At 43.0% G+C, this 14,478-nt stretch overlaps 1 protein-coding gene across 8 annotated transcripts in view; it reads right to left on the bottom strand.

Annotated features, from left to right (window-relative positions):
- Window positions 1-6,527, bottom strand: part of SCML2 (Scm polycomb group protein like 2) — a 70,891-nt gene extending 64,364 nt beyond the window's left edge. For 4 of the 8 annotated variants that reach the window (XM_032679855.1, XM_032679861.1, XM_032679863.1 and 1 more), the window contains exon 1: window positions 5,523-5,587. The gene's annotated coding sequence lies outside the window, so the exon portion shown is untranslated. Of the gene's footprint in view, window positions 1-4,793; window positions 4,906-5,522; window positions 5,614-6,004; window positions 6,112-6,436 lie in introns of those variants that run through there. The other 4 variants (XM_032679856.1, XM_032679857.1, XM_032679859.1 and 1 more) reach the window with 4 other exon arrangements.
- Between the last annotated feature and the right edge of the window lie 7,951 nt (window positions 6,528-14,478).

The raw sequence follows: 14,478 nt of genomic DNA, 5'->3' as shown, positions 1-14,478 counted from the left end.
GTCCTGGTGTCTAGTCAGGGAACAAAAACAAACCAATCAGAACTAAATAAGCCCTTTAGCAATTTCCTGATAGTTTCCCTTTCCAGCGAATTTTTCTGAAGACAGACAAGCCCAGAGAGCTGCTTGCAGTTTCCAGGCACACGCACATCCCCGCACTGGGCTCACCTGTTGCTGGTGCCCAAAGCCTTCTTCAGTCCCCTTACACAATGGATCTTTATGCAGCTGCCAACAAAAATATTTGTCCATCTATCTGGACAAACTTTATCGTAGAATCATAGAATATCATGAGTTGGAAGGGAGTCACAAGGATCATCAAAGTTCAGCTCCTGGCCTTGCACAGGACAACCCTGAGAATCACACCATGTGCCATTCCTAAGCACCATTCAGTGCTGCTGGACATTTCTGCAGCTAACAAAGCACTAACAGGTCATAAAAGACACGACAATTCCTAAATGCTCAAAGGACTAGACAGCTGCAAATACTCAGCTGCACTATTTGCTTCACTCTTCAAAAATGAAAGAAGACTAAAGACTCAAAGCATCAGGCACATTCACAGCAAATCTGTCTCTCTCCCATTTCCCATGACAACAATTATATATAATAAAACCCCACCCACAAGTGAAGCAAGCAGCTACAGGGCAACCTCCTCCACCTCTTCCTCAGCATGACTACACAGCTGGCACTGCCCAGTCCAGGACAGAGGCAGAGTATCCCCCTTTCTGCTACTTCAGGAGATCCCCCTTCTGGAGGCAAACCCCCTCTCCCTCCTCCACCCAGTGCTTACACCATTGAGCACTAAGGAATATTCAGACTAGATAGTATTTACCTACAACAAGCTGAAAAAAACCTACATGCCACATTCAAAGTTTTCCATCTAACTATAACACTGCTCATTTTGGGATTAAAACCAATTCATATCCTCTGACCTTCCCAGAAAACCACTGTCTGTCTCTTTATAGCCCTCCAGTGCAGGATACACACACAAGAGGTTTGGAATGGGAGGTGCCATTAAACATGTGCCAGCCCTTTTAATCTCTGAGCCCCTGACAAACGATAGTGACCATAAGAGTTCCACCAAATTTAGCAGCTCACATTCCTCCATGCACAAGATTCACTTTTACAAACTATTCTTTTTAAGTGGGCTTTTAAAAGTGCCCCAAGAATGGCACTCCTTCCACTGAACCTTCCTGCATTAATCTCTGATAGATTCCACACAGTACATAAATAATGGTACATGCTTCATTTTAGGTATGCACCTCATTAAAATGGTGCTACTCTCTTATAGGTTTTATAAACTTCAGCTGCTCCCTGAACTAATGTATGCTACAGAGGATGAAAGGCTCAACCCCATCTTTGCCCTACACTAAAAGGAATATCGTATTACCTTGAGAAGACAACTGACTCAGATAGATTTCCGTCAAAGAAGTTCATCGCTTTTATGAAAAGACTGAATTCCCTTGGTATCTTAAATAGAATTTGACCTGAGTTGTGAAGTTGAAGGCCTAGAATCAAATGATTTAAACAACCCATCTACCTTTAAGGCAATGTCTTACTCGGGTTTCGATCATAACATACAAATGGGGAGAATACATATCATTTATTGGTTAAAAATAAAAATCAGCACAAAACACTGCTCATGTTTAAGCTGCATACAGCAATACTCCTACAAAGCCAAAAAAGAAAATGTACTTTAGGATTAGTTTGGACATAAGGTATCTAGACAGTATATTCCCTGTGGAGCAGAAAGGCTATCACCCTGCTAAAACAAATGAAAGCAACTAAAATTCTGTTAAAGGTTTAGTATTTCAGAGAGACTTTTATATTAGTCTCTGTAAGTAATTCAGAGAAGCAAGAAGAGAACACATGAAAGAACCACAGTAAGTGCACACTAGGTATTGCACCAATTTGGATCCAAAGTGATCAACCACTACCCATAAAGCAGGTGTCTCAGTTACAGTGCAGGACTATGAACCAGTCTTGAATCTACACTGCTGAAATAAAATAGACACGTAACGTAACACCATAAAGAAGTGTGTACTTCATTTAGATCCAAGATAAGAAAATAATAAATTTTTGGTCATATCCCAAGAACATAGAAACTAAAGCTATTACTTTTTGTGACAGGGAATTTGAGAGGAGAGTTGCTAAGGGTAAACACACAGTACATCCCTGCATACACACACTGCTAATGGCATAGCACATTATATCCCCTCAGCTACAAATGGTTTAGTTGTGTACACCTGTGCCCAACGTCCATTGTATACAAAAGAAATTATCAGAGCAAGCCCAAATAAAAGAGATAAAGTGGCTGATAAAGACAGCTGCTGCTTTCTGAATGGTTGTGAAGCAGCTCCTGACTTTCCTCCAGATCTTTGTCCTTGTTGAGGAAGCAGAAAGACTAACAAGGAAGAGATAAAAGTACCTCTGAGGGTCATCATCACCACTTATGCACCAGTTACTCTCTGTGTATATACCTGCTGCAGATAAAAGGGGAGCCTGCTCAGTGTTGGCTCAGGTACCTGAAGACACTCTTCCCATCCCAAAAGACAATAATCTACTTGAAGAGATCACAGATACAGAATACAAGTTTTAGGCAATGTGGGGAGTTTACACAAACACACCTGGACTGAGCTGGTCACTCACCAAATCATCTGTTGCTGCTCCATGCCCAGCACTGCAGCAGGAGCAAGGGGCGGCAGAAGCTGGAAACACACCCTCAGCCTCGCTGCCCACACAGGTCAAGTCAGATGGCAGGTGCATGAAGGTACAAAAATAGTACTTACACAGAAACATACTCTTAAAAAAAAAAAAGCTACAGCTCACTTAGGGACTTAACTGTCTCACTTTTTAGAGGCTTTACCTCAAACAAATTAATTGCCTCTTCGCTTAGACATCATAAGTAAAGCTGTTCACATACACCATTATCAGTCACTGTTACAGTGTAAAAATAAACTTAATTGCATATAACTAATGCTAAAGCTTCTACCACTGAATTATACATCACTTGGACCTTAAAAGAAGTCTTCAAAGAAACAGTACGAATTGTATTAGGAACAGCACCCTCATATACAAAAATCACAAATCACAGTAATAAAAAATTATTCACCAAATTGTATTACAATGTTAACAAATATTCTGAGACTTCAAATTACATTGAGCCAAAATGTAAACCAGAAGGATTTGCAAAAATACCACGACTACTACATATAATGAAAACACCTGTAACATTCAAGCAAAAATAATTTTCCATTTAACATTTCCATCACTTTATATTTACACGCTGCACTGTTAAGCCGTGACAACTTTATACAGGCTTTTCTGCTCTTCCCACGTGCTAGAAAAATCTCAGATTTCTGGGCAATTTATGTAGTGTGTCTTACACTTTAAAGAACACAAATTGTATAGTCCTTCACATTTAAGATTTTAATCTCTGGAAGAAGGGCACTAAGGCTGAGTGCCTGAGGCTACTTCTTTCAAATGGGAATGAACAGAACTTTAAATGCCCTGCAGATGTGGAGGTCACAAAGTTGGTTAACAACCTCCCTTGTGCAGACTCCTTGAAGCAGTTTCCTGGTCCCTACCTGTTCTGTATCTACAATTAGACAATATCACAGTAGACTGTCAAATGGTATTTCTAAAGATTACCTTAAAACGTGCAAGAACAACTATATATTTCACCCAATCTTGTTTGAGGTAGGTGTATCCAGACAAATAAGAAAACCAGCATCACTGTCCTGGACAGTTAATGGCAAAGGGCGTTTCCTGACACTATTTCATACCAGGGGATAATTGCTGAGAACACTTCATTTCTCCTCATACATTCACTCAGTAAAGTGTGTAAAGAGGACTTGCTCACAGCTCATGATCCCATTGGAATACTAAGAAAACAATGAAAGACACCCATTCTCTCAAGTAAAGCCGCATCATTGTTTTATACACACTGATTTTAGACAGGTAATGGAATTAATACTTTCTCAGTACTACAAATTTCACACTAGCAAAATGCCTCTTTTGAACTCGAGCAGCTACTCCAGAAAACAATGCCTCTGCATTATGAGAGCACACTATCTGGGCACAGCAAGGGCAGTCACAGCGAAGGGAAAAACAAAAAGCATCTGCACATTTAAAGTAGGAATATACGGAATCTAAGGAAAAATATTTAAAAGGACTATCATTGTTTGTTCCCCAAAATTCCTACATCAAGATCAATACTTACACATGTCCAAATGTTAAGAACAATCTAATTATGTTCCATTTATGCATCTACACAGCTTCTAATTGGTGTGAAAGTAGTTTATACTTGTAGCTATAACACATCATGAAAAGCCAGCATTTGTTTTTGCTGAATCCAAACATTACTATAAAAATATAAAATACCAAGCAACCTGAAAGATATTACACAAATATTGCTGCCTATTTACACCAAATAGAAAACTAGAACACCAGCTCCATTAGCTGAGTTTCAAACAAAATCAGTAAATGCTACTTTCATATTCAAGACCAGATCATGTTAAAGTTAAAAGCCACACAAGCACTTCCCAGTCTCAACCTCAGTTTCACCATACACTGTTTCCTGCTGCCTCCCGCTTGCATTACTGTGAAACTTCCCATAAAGTACTAACAGAAGCATCTCCAATGTGTTTTTCTTTATATCAATTCAAGTAATATCATCCTTAAATAGTACTTACATTTTATGACACCCTCAGTGAGAAAACCAGCTCCCCCTGCCCCCAAGCACACAGCCTGGCTGTACAAGTAATTGCCCTGGACACACCACCAGTGAGATCACTCACATGGGCTGTTGGTTGCTGCAGACTGAGCAGCACTTGCTGGTGGCCTGTGAAAAACTGGTACACCCCAACGCGGTCACTCCTCTATTTATTCCATAACTTTACATGACAGCTTAAAACCCGACTGTGACACAGTGAATGCCCTCCTGTCACTCCTGTTCCACCTGCACCAGTTCTGCAGTTGTTACTGACCCGAGCCTCACCAACTGCTTTTCTCTGCCACTTCCCAAGAGTAAAGAGCAGCTTTAAAAATCCAGAAGTTTAAGACTGCTACTCTGAATACGAAAAGATTCACAACCAGTCAGACTTGAAGAGCTGTTTACAAGTCAGATGCGGCATGCTCTGAAAACCTACTGTCCTATCTACAGTCTATGCTTTTTAAGTTTTAATCACCACAGCTACAATAGTTAGAATACACGAGTCACAAGTGAAGTTTACATTAGTAGAATTCACTAAGATATCAGTATTTCACCTCTTCTAAACCTTTTAGGTTTTAGAATTATTGTTTGCTATCTCCTATAGCCTAAATAATCAGTGAGAAACAGAAAATAACTGTAGGGAAAGACTTCAACTTGAAATTGCAGTAACACTTAAAGCGTGTTAAGAATAATTAAGCATAAAATTTAACTTGAATATTGATTTAATTACTACAGCGCTGCAATATGTTCTGTAGTTTGTCACAACAGCTAAGACAGCGATGATGCACGACTGTAAGAACAGAATTTTCTATACTTAAACCACTTTCTTCGGAACATCCAAAATATGACTCCCCGTGCAACATACCCTCTCGAAGTCGTTAACCAATATTTGCCACACAGGCAGTTTAACCCTCAAGAAAACGGGAAGATCGCCGCAGCGCATCGCAACGCGCAAGTGCCCCCCATCCGACCACCGCGCTGTCTGCAAGCGGCACCCCCAGCCTCCTCACCAAACACAGATGCGCGCCCCGAACTGGATCATTTTTAACGCGCATCCAGTTTTTCTGGAGGACGCCCCTTTCCCAGCACCAGGGGCCACGGCGGGAGCGGGACAGGGGCAGCCCCGCCGCCCGGGCCCGGAGAGCGCGGAGCCGCCGCCGCGGAGGAGACAGCGGGGCCGCCCCGGGCGGGGGAGGCGTGTCCTGCCCACGCTCCTGTCAAACGCCGCCGGCCCCGCTGCAGCCCCGCTAAGGCGGCACCGCCGGCTCGGGGACCTCCCGCACTGCCCTTGCTCACCGGGACTCCCGCTGTCCGGGACTCGCGGCCACCCCGATGGAGAGGGAGGCGCTTTGTTGGTGCCGGGAGGCAGAGCCGCCCCGCTCCTCTCGCCCGGGAAGCCGCTCCTGCCGCGGCCACCGGTGGGTCCCCGCGGGCGGGGGGCGGCGGGACCCTCCGAGGAGGGGAGCGGGCAGCGCAGAAAGGCCGGGACGCGGTGCCAGAGCGCGGTGCAGCCGCGGTCGGACCCGGTGCCGCCTTCAGCGCAGCGGGACTGGCGGGGAGGGGCACCCGGGGGCTCCCGGGACCGCGGCGCCCGGCGCGGCCACGGCGAGCGGAGGTCGCAGTGCAAGTCCCGGGAAGGGGCGCGACCGCCGCCTCGCCTCCCTTTCTCTCCCCGCTCCTCCCTCCCCCTGCCTGCCGCGGAGAGCGGGCAGCGCCGCCGCCACTCACTGGGCGGGCGGGCGGGCGGGACGCGGGTCCTGTCAAGCCGCTGCTGCCGTCGGCCGCCTCACGCCGCCGCCATGTTCCGGGGGCACGGCGCATGCCCGGCAGCGGCACCGGGGGCGCGGGGCCTCCCCCCCACGCCCCCCTTCCGCCCGCCCGGCGGGGCAGCGGCGGCGGCAGCGACAGGGGCGGTGCTGCAGGGGGAGCGGGGAGCGGGGAGCGGGGGTCCGGGTTTCGCGACGACCGCCGCGTCCCACCCCGCGCTCGCACCTGCGGCGGCAGAAGCGAACGAGCGGGACCTGCGGGGGGCCGACGGGAGGGTCGAGGTCGGCGCGGGCTCCTGCGCCCGAGGAGCGGGACCGCCTTGTGAGGGGAGAAAATCACCCCCTGGCAGGTGTTTGTGTGGGAGACTTCGGTGTGTGAGGGATCGACGGCAGGGCTTTCTGCAGGGAAACCTGAGGCAGCCAGTGTCAGGCGCTGCAGTGCCGCCGGCACCGTCCTTGTGCACGGACCGACCGGGACTGTGCCCCGCGTTATAGTGCACAAGGATCGCAATATACATATACAATTGTATACAATCAGCGTGTATAATGCGCGTTACAATTGGTGCATATTCACCTGGGAAATTTTACACAATTATTTTGCAGAGATCCACGCTTATAAAAACTGTATAACAGCCAAGAAGTGCCTCCTTAGATTTTTAGGGGGGGTATTCCCATTGTGTAAGCTTCGGGTATTATAATTCAGACCCAAGTGGTATGTAGGCATAACTGGTAAAAAAAATCATAACTTAAATACTACCAATCTTAAGGGGATTTTGTGCCCAAGTTTCAACTTCACTATTTAACATGACTTGAAAAGTGAAATTTTAAGTTCTAAATTAATCTAAGGTCACGAGAATGCGACTCTAAGAGTTCTTTTAATGAACAAAAAACCAAACCAAACCCACTAAAAAGAAAGCTCAACTATATAAACAAACCCCCTCTAACTCTTCTACATGAAAGTGGAATTCATACAGCCCATTTTAGTATCCTGCATATACTGCAAGTCATTACTAACAATTTATGTTAAGCGCTCCCATAAGCAGTAAATGGTTCTTTAGAAACAAGGAAAATGAGCCCTTGCTGTAATTATAAATATTTAATATTTTGACAACATGAGAGAAACAAGTAAAACTATGCTAATTGAAGTGAATTAAAATACACAAGAGAAATAGTGAAATATGCTTACAGAAAATCTTTATAGTGAAGTGTGTTATGCTCATCACCAATGCAGATGAATGCTGCTTAATTTGAAATATTTTCCCCTTTCTGTCATATGGAACTTCTGCAGAAAAAGGAGAGATTATGTTCATCGTAGAGAGGGATACAGAAATGTTCCAAGTGTCACAGAATAAGTCCCTGTGAAACACAGAGGAAACGAAAACATATTTTAAAGTTAGTCTTTAAGCCCAGGCCAGTGCTAGGTATAATGTCTGAGGAATCTGTTCCCTGTGAGCCAGTGGGACACCACTCTGTTGCTGCAGAGCCTGTCAGATGAACTGGTGCAGTCCTGTACCTGAGTCCACCTGCTGCCTGAGGGCCACTCTGCCTGTGCCAGCTCTGACCAATGGTGCCCAGCTCTTCTTGAAGAGTCTGAGCTGGAAGGCTGCACAAAAACACAGCCAGTCTTCTTCCCTATCCTTACCATTTTTATTTTCTACTATTCTTGCTTGCCCCAGGAGGCTGAAATCAGGAAGCCCAGCTAACAATAATCCTGCATCTTAGACCCCTGATGTCATGAAATAGAATAAACAATTGATGTAAGAATAAATGTCTGCAAGATCACAGCTACATCACCAGCAAAAAGAGCAGAAGAGAACTTTTAACAATCTCTTGTAGTCCAGGAGTCGAACGGATCTGTGATGCCTTCACGTGTGTCCTTACCTTACAAGCTACAGCTGAAGTAAAGCAAAAAATTTCTTTGCAGGATTATTAGAAAAGGAATAAGAAATCCTGAGTGCTTCCATTTTCCAGCAGAATTATGAGCTTGTTTTCTGATGGCTCACTCATCATTTTTCATTTTTCTTTTGTAGATATTAAACTGAAATATTTGGGTCAGAAAAACTAGGCATTTTGTAAGTTCTCAATGTTCTTCACAAAGAGAGAGATAGACACGTGTGTATGCATGTATATATAAGTATGAATGTATAAATGTATGTGTATATGTATACATATATGTATGGCTTCACAGTTTTTTGGAGGGAGATTCTGTGATTTTAGAAAGAAGTAACAACATCAAAACAAAAGCAAGACATTTCATGGAAGTAGGCTCCAATGAACTCATACAGTGTGTCAATATGATGTTCTGGGAGGTTGATGCAGGCAAAAAAAATGTTTAAGAGAACTGGCAGTTCCTCAAAGAAATAACATTAGGAGTATAAGTAAGTGAACTCTCTGTGCAGAAGAGGTAAGGGCAGAGTAAAAGATCATCCTGGCTGTCACAAGCTCTTTCTGAACCTCAGATAGGAATGAAGCATCCGGGAAAGAAGCTGGGTTGGGTTACTTGGGAGAGTTACAAAAGTGTAGCCTAATCATACAGGAATAAAGTCAGAAAAGGCAGCAGGAAATGAAACACAACTAGTAATTTTGGGATATTTGGGCTGACATGAAATAATTTCAAGTACATTGCCAGAAAAAATGAGGCAAGTGATTATGCCAGTATCAAGCCGAACTGAAAAGTTTTTAACAGACAACACTGAGAAAGCCAAATTTCTCAATATTTTTGCATCTAATTTTTATTTTTATATATGTATATATTAGGAATTATTGATAATGGGGAAAACAAGCAGATTTCATATTATACTATCAAAAGACTAAGTGAGAAATTATTCAAACAAAATTTGCTGCTTTCCTGTCATCTGGATTTAAAGGACTGGACAATAAAATCTCACTTACTAGTGGTTATTGTAGATTACACACAGTGAGGGAATATTACAGGACAGAAAGGAACAAACAGTATTGTTGAAAGGAAAGAAGGAAATAGGAAATTATATATACCAATCTATTTAAAGATACTGGAGCAACTAAACAAGCTATGCTTAAGCAGTTGTAACACAACAAGTAACAACCAACACAACTTTGTCAAGAACAAAAATGTCAAATCTAATCTCTGCTGCAACAAAGTAAGAGGAATCATCAGTGGAGGAGAAACACTGAAGGTCATGTTGGATGTCCCTTTAGTAAGATTTTTTGACATGGTTTCATATGATACTCTTTCAGTAAACAGGGAAAATAATGTAGATGAAGTTATTTAGGAAGCTGGTACAAGCACCTCGTTGTCAGAAGGATGGTAATGAACTCAGCAATGGTTCAGAAAACATGTTTACATAACTAGAGATTATACCAAACTGGGAGGCTTTAGCATGCTGGAGGACAGATGTAGGATTTAGAATGATTTTCGCACACTAGTGATTTGGTCTGGAAAAAGGAGGGTTCTATTCAACAGGGATAAGTGCACACTACTGGGCGGAGGCAGATATGATCAGCTACACAAACAGGAAAGGAGGAACTACTGGGTGTTCTGCAGTGAAAAAAGCTGCAAATATGTGACAAAAAAAAAAAAAAGAAGAAAAAGTTCTGTTGTTATGTGAATCACAGTCTATACAAAGGGGACAATGTCAGAGAGCTATATCGAGAAAGTCAAACCACATGAAACAGTACAAAAAAAGAAGCACAGACTCTTTGTGAAACAGCCTGATTTACATGGCCCTAGGAAAACTCAGTAGCCATGGTTTGACTGACTTCAGTAAATATGTAGCCCATGAAGAGAGCAGAAAAAACAATCTGAATGATCATGTGTCTATAAAACATGACTTAAAAAGGAACTTAAAAAAAATCAACAAGGATTTAGGCTGAAGGGGGGAAGTGGAAGAAGAGGAAATAACATACATATCTATGCAGTACTGATATGAATGTATATCAGATATATGGAGGACTGTAGTGAAGAGAAAAGGATTAATTTGCTCTACGGTTCCATATTGGATGGATCAAGGATGGGTCAGGTTTAAAACAAAGCAAGACTAGTAGAAAATAAAAATGGTAAGGATAGGGAAGAAGATTGGCTGTGTTTTTGTGCAGCCTTCCAGCTCAGACTCTTCAAGAAGAGCTGGGCACCATTGGTCAGGTATAGTGGCCCCCAGGCAGCAGGTGGACTCAGCCACCTCCCATGGCCCCTGCCAACAACACAACTCAATGAATGTAGGCTTTCTTTAAGGCCATTGGAAAGTATCAGCTTCCTTAGGGAAAGCATTTTGTTGTTTCTGCAATGTGCATACTGCTATCTTCCAAAAATAAATTGTTTCAATAAGAATTTTAAACTGCTTTTCTATTTTCTGAATCCTCCTTCTTTCAAGCTGTCCCAATATGATTGTCCTATGAGACCAAGTATATTGCAGATACATGTGAGAGGATGTGCAGCTTCACTACCTGCAGAGATCCATAATTTAGACATAAATAGGTCTGCCTTCACATTCAGTTTATGTGAATTCAACCAATACTGTAAATTTTTATCTGACAGCAAGTTAACATTGTGTTCTTTCCCAAGAATGAAGTTTACCTTTTCCAGAACAGCCTCAGAAGTCCTTCAAGGCCTGAAGTGTGACAATGACATATGCTTTTAATAACATCATCTGTAAATTTTTTCTTTCTTTTATGCTGGCTTGTAGAAAATGCCATCACCTCCTTCACAGTTTTTAAACCGTGTAGATTAAGAGCAGGAATAATTTCAGATGACAAGTGTAAAGAACATTCACTGTGACTAGAGTAAGTAAAAACATTCAGGCATTCTAAAGCAGTTTCATTTAATGCTATAATATTACAGTATATACATAGGATGTTTAGACATGCATGTAGGAACTGGTAACACTGAAAGAAAAAAAGTTATGTTACTTTCATTTGCATAGCTGCAAACCCGAAAATAGCTTCTCTGAGGTACAGGAACACAGAAACAAGTGGGAACAGAATATTTGCCACACAACCTGTTAAAATATTTGGCTGTATTAGTTAAAAATTTATTTGTAGAGGAAAAGCAGGGAGAAGCCAATTTCAGGTAAGACAGATTTAAGCTATGGGTAAGCTTTTGCCATTCGATGAATAGTGATTAAAATTGCCTCAGCAAGGGGAAAGAGATTTGTTGTATTTGTATTATTTAAAGTGAGTGCTCCCTGCACAGTGACAAACAAAAAGAAGAAAAAAATGTTTACTCCTAAAATCTTGGGGACAAAAGCCTACAATAGATTTGTAATACCAAAAAATGATTAAATTTGAAGTGGTATTTTTTCTATAGCTGAAATGTCAAAATCCTCAACATGTTCATAAACTGACCAAGTAAAACCATTTTCAGTAAATAGAAATGATTTATTTCAGTATTTCTAATACCCAATTTTGACCCTTTCTTTCTTTGCTTTCACATAAATTGCATTGTGTTTGAACGGAAATTATGTGAATCAAATGTTTTCAGAACTCTTAGCTCTAAATATCCCATTTTGACAGTTAAAATATCAACCTTGTTTGGCTTTTTGTTTGTTTGTTTGTTTGCATCTAGGAATGGCAGAAAAATCATCCCTTTACCAGAGACAATTTCAATGAATCAGAACTACTTACAGGGAGTCATAGGGAGCTTTCCAGCTAGGCTAAAACTCATTAATAAAATGGCACAAAACATTTTATGAAATGGATTTACACATGGGATTTGAAATAAAGCATGGAATCAGGAAGCAAAACTGCTACTTCTGGGTTATAATTATAAAATCATCAAGGTGGAAAGAGATCTTCAAGTAACTCCTAAACCACTAAACCATATCACTCAGCGAAAGATTCAGATGCCTTGAACACCTCCAGGGATAGTGACTCCACCACTTTACTGGGCAACGTATTTCAGTGCCTGACCACCCTAACAGTGAATTTTTTTTTCTAATATCTAATCTGAATCTCCCCTGTCTCAGCTTAAGGCCATTTCCTCTGGTCCTCTCACTGTAGACACAGTAGGAAAGATCAGCTCCCACGTCCTTTCATGTGGTTGTAGAGAGCAACGAGGTCCCCTCTGAGGCTCCTCTTCTCTAGACTAAACAAACCCAGCTCCTGCAGCCATTCCTCATAAGACATGTTTTCTAGACCCTTCAGAAGCCTTCTTGCTCTTCTCTGGACACACTCCAGCACCTCAATGTCCTTTTTAAAGTGAGGGGCCCAGAACTGAACACAGTATTCGAGGTGCAGCCTCACCAGTGCCCAGTACAGTGGGACAATCACTTCCCTAGTCATGCTACACTATTCTTGATACAGGCTAAGATGCCATCGGCCTTCTTGGACACCCAGGCACATTGTTGGCTTATGTTTAGCTGCCTGTCAACCAGCACCCCTAAGTCCCTCTCTGCTGGGCAGTTCTCAAGCCACTCCTCCCCCAGGCTTTAGTGCTGCCTGGAGTTGCTGTGACCCAACTGCAGGACCCAGCACTTCACCTTGTTGAACTTCCCGTAACTGTCCCTAGCCCACTGATTGAGTTTGTCCAGGTCTCTCTGTAGAGCTTTCCTACCCTCGAGTGGACCAACACTCCCGTCCAACTCCTGTCTGCAAATTCACCAAGAGTGGCCTCAGTCCTCACATCCAGATCTTTGATAAAGATGTTTATTAGGACCAGCCCCAATACTATTCCCTGGGGAAAACGCTAGTGACCGGCTGCCAACTGGATTTAGCTCCATTCACCACAACTCTCTGGGCTCGGCCATCCAACCAGGTTTTTTACCCACTGAAGCATCCACCCATCCAAGCCAGTTTTTTTAGGAGGATGCTGTGGTGTCAAATGCTTTACTGAAGTCTAGATAGAGTAATGAATGGTTGAGCTCTTCAGTTGCCACAGAGGAAACTATTCTGACTCCAGCTTCATATTTGGCAAGCAAAATCAAATTCTCCTTTAATGTGCTAACATTTCTTCTTTGAATGCTCTTTAAAAGTGAAAAAGAAGTTCAAGAAAAATAGAGCACCCTCATCCCTAAGAGAGAGAGCAAAAAAGATGAAGTGCTAGTAATCCCTACCCTTGAACTCAACAGTTGGTGCAAAGGCTTCCATGTCTCTGCCGCTGGGACTTATCCAGCTGTCTGGGGCCATCAGCGCCGAACTCAGTCCCAGGCACGCAACAGAAGGTCTGTGTGGCAAGGTTTGACAGCTATCTGACTGATTAACAAAAAAAAAAAAAATCCAGCTCTTCCTGCTGTGGGAAAGCTTTGAGAAAATGAAAAATTAAAGCAAATGCTCTGTTGTCCCCCACTATTTTTAAGCAATCTGACATGGTCATACTGACACATGTGAGGGGTGACTCTCTCTCATACTGAGCCTTTGGACCCCATGGTCCCACTGCTTCCAAATCCAGTACAATTTCTGTGATACTACCAAACTGAGCACTTCTGCCATGGGATTTGCCAGTTGCTGTCAATAGTTCCTGGACATTTTCTTTTGTCTCCTTGACCCGCCAAGCACCTACTGGCAGCCTCCTGTGGCCCCTTAGCTCTACTGGTGGGGGGATGGGCAGAAGGAGGCCAAGACATCGAGCAAGCAAGGTAGCAAGGAAGAGTCCAGCTGGCAAGAGGAAAGGGAATGCGGGCCAGAAGCACAAGCTGGCCACCACCTGGGCTGCCTTTGAGGCAGGGCAGCAACAGTGACCTGGGAGGATCATGGAAAGGAGCCGCCCCAGTTGGCAACGAGATCTCAAATCCACCATCAAATGAATCAGGTGTCTAAATGATGGCTGTGTAAGTCCTGCTTGTGCTACACACCTTGGTGAGCATGCCCCAGATGGAATGCAGATGATAGGGAGTGCCATGGATGGGTGAAAGGCTGACTGCTAAATAAATGTGCTGCATAAGAATAAAACCAGAATGGTGGTTTTCTTGAAGCTGAGTAAATCAGGATGTTTGAGCCAGGTTGCTATCTCTTTCCATTAGTACCCTAAAAACAAAAGAACAATTAACTTATAATAACACCATTAAAGCACTCTTGAAAGTTTAGTTTCAAGTT

The sequence above is a fragment of the Chiroxiphia lanceolata genome, chromosome 2 (genome assembly GCF_009829145.1).
Source record: "Chiroxiphia lanceolata isolate bChiLan1 chromosome 2, bChiLan1.pri, whole genome shotgun sequence".
NCBI classification, from domain to species: Eukaryota; Metazoa; Chordata; class Aves; order Passeriformes; family Pipridae; genus Chiroxiphia; species Chiroxiphia lanceolata.
This window is presented reverse-complemented; position numbering and strand designations above follow the sequence as displayed.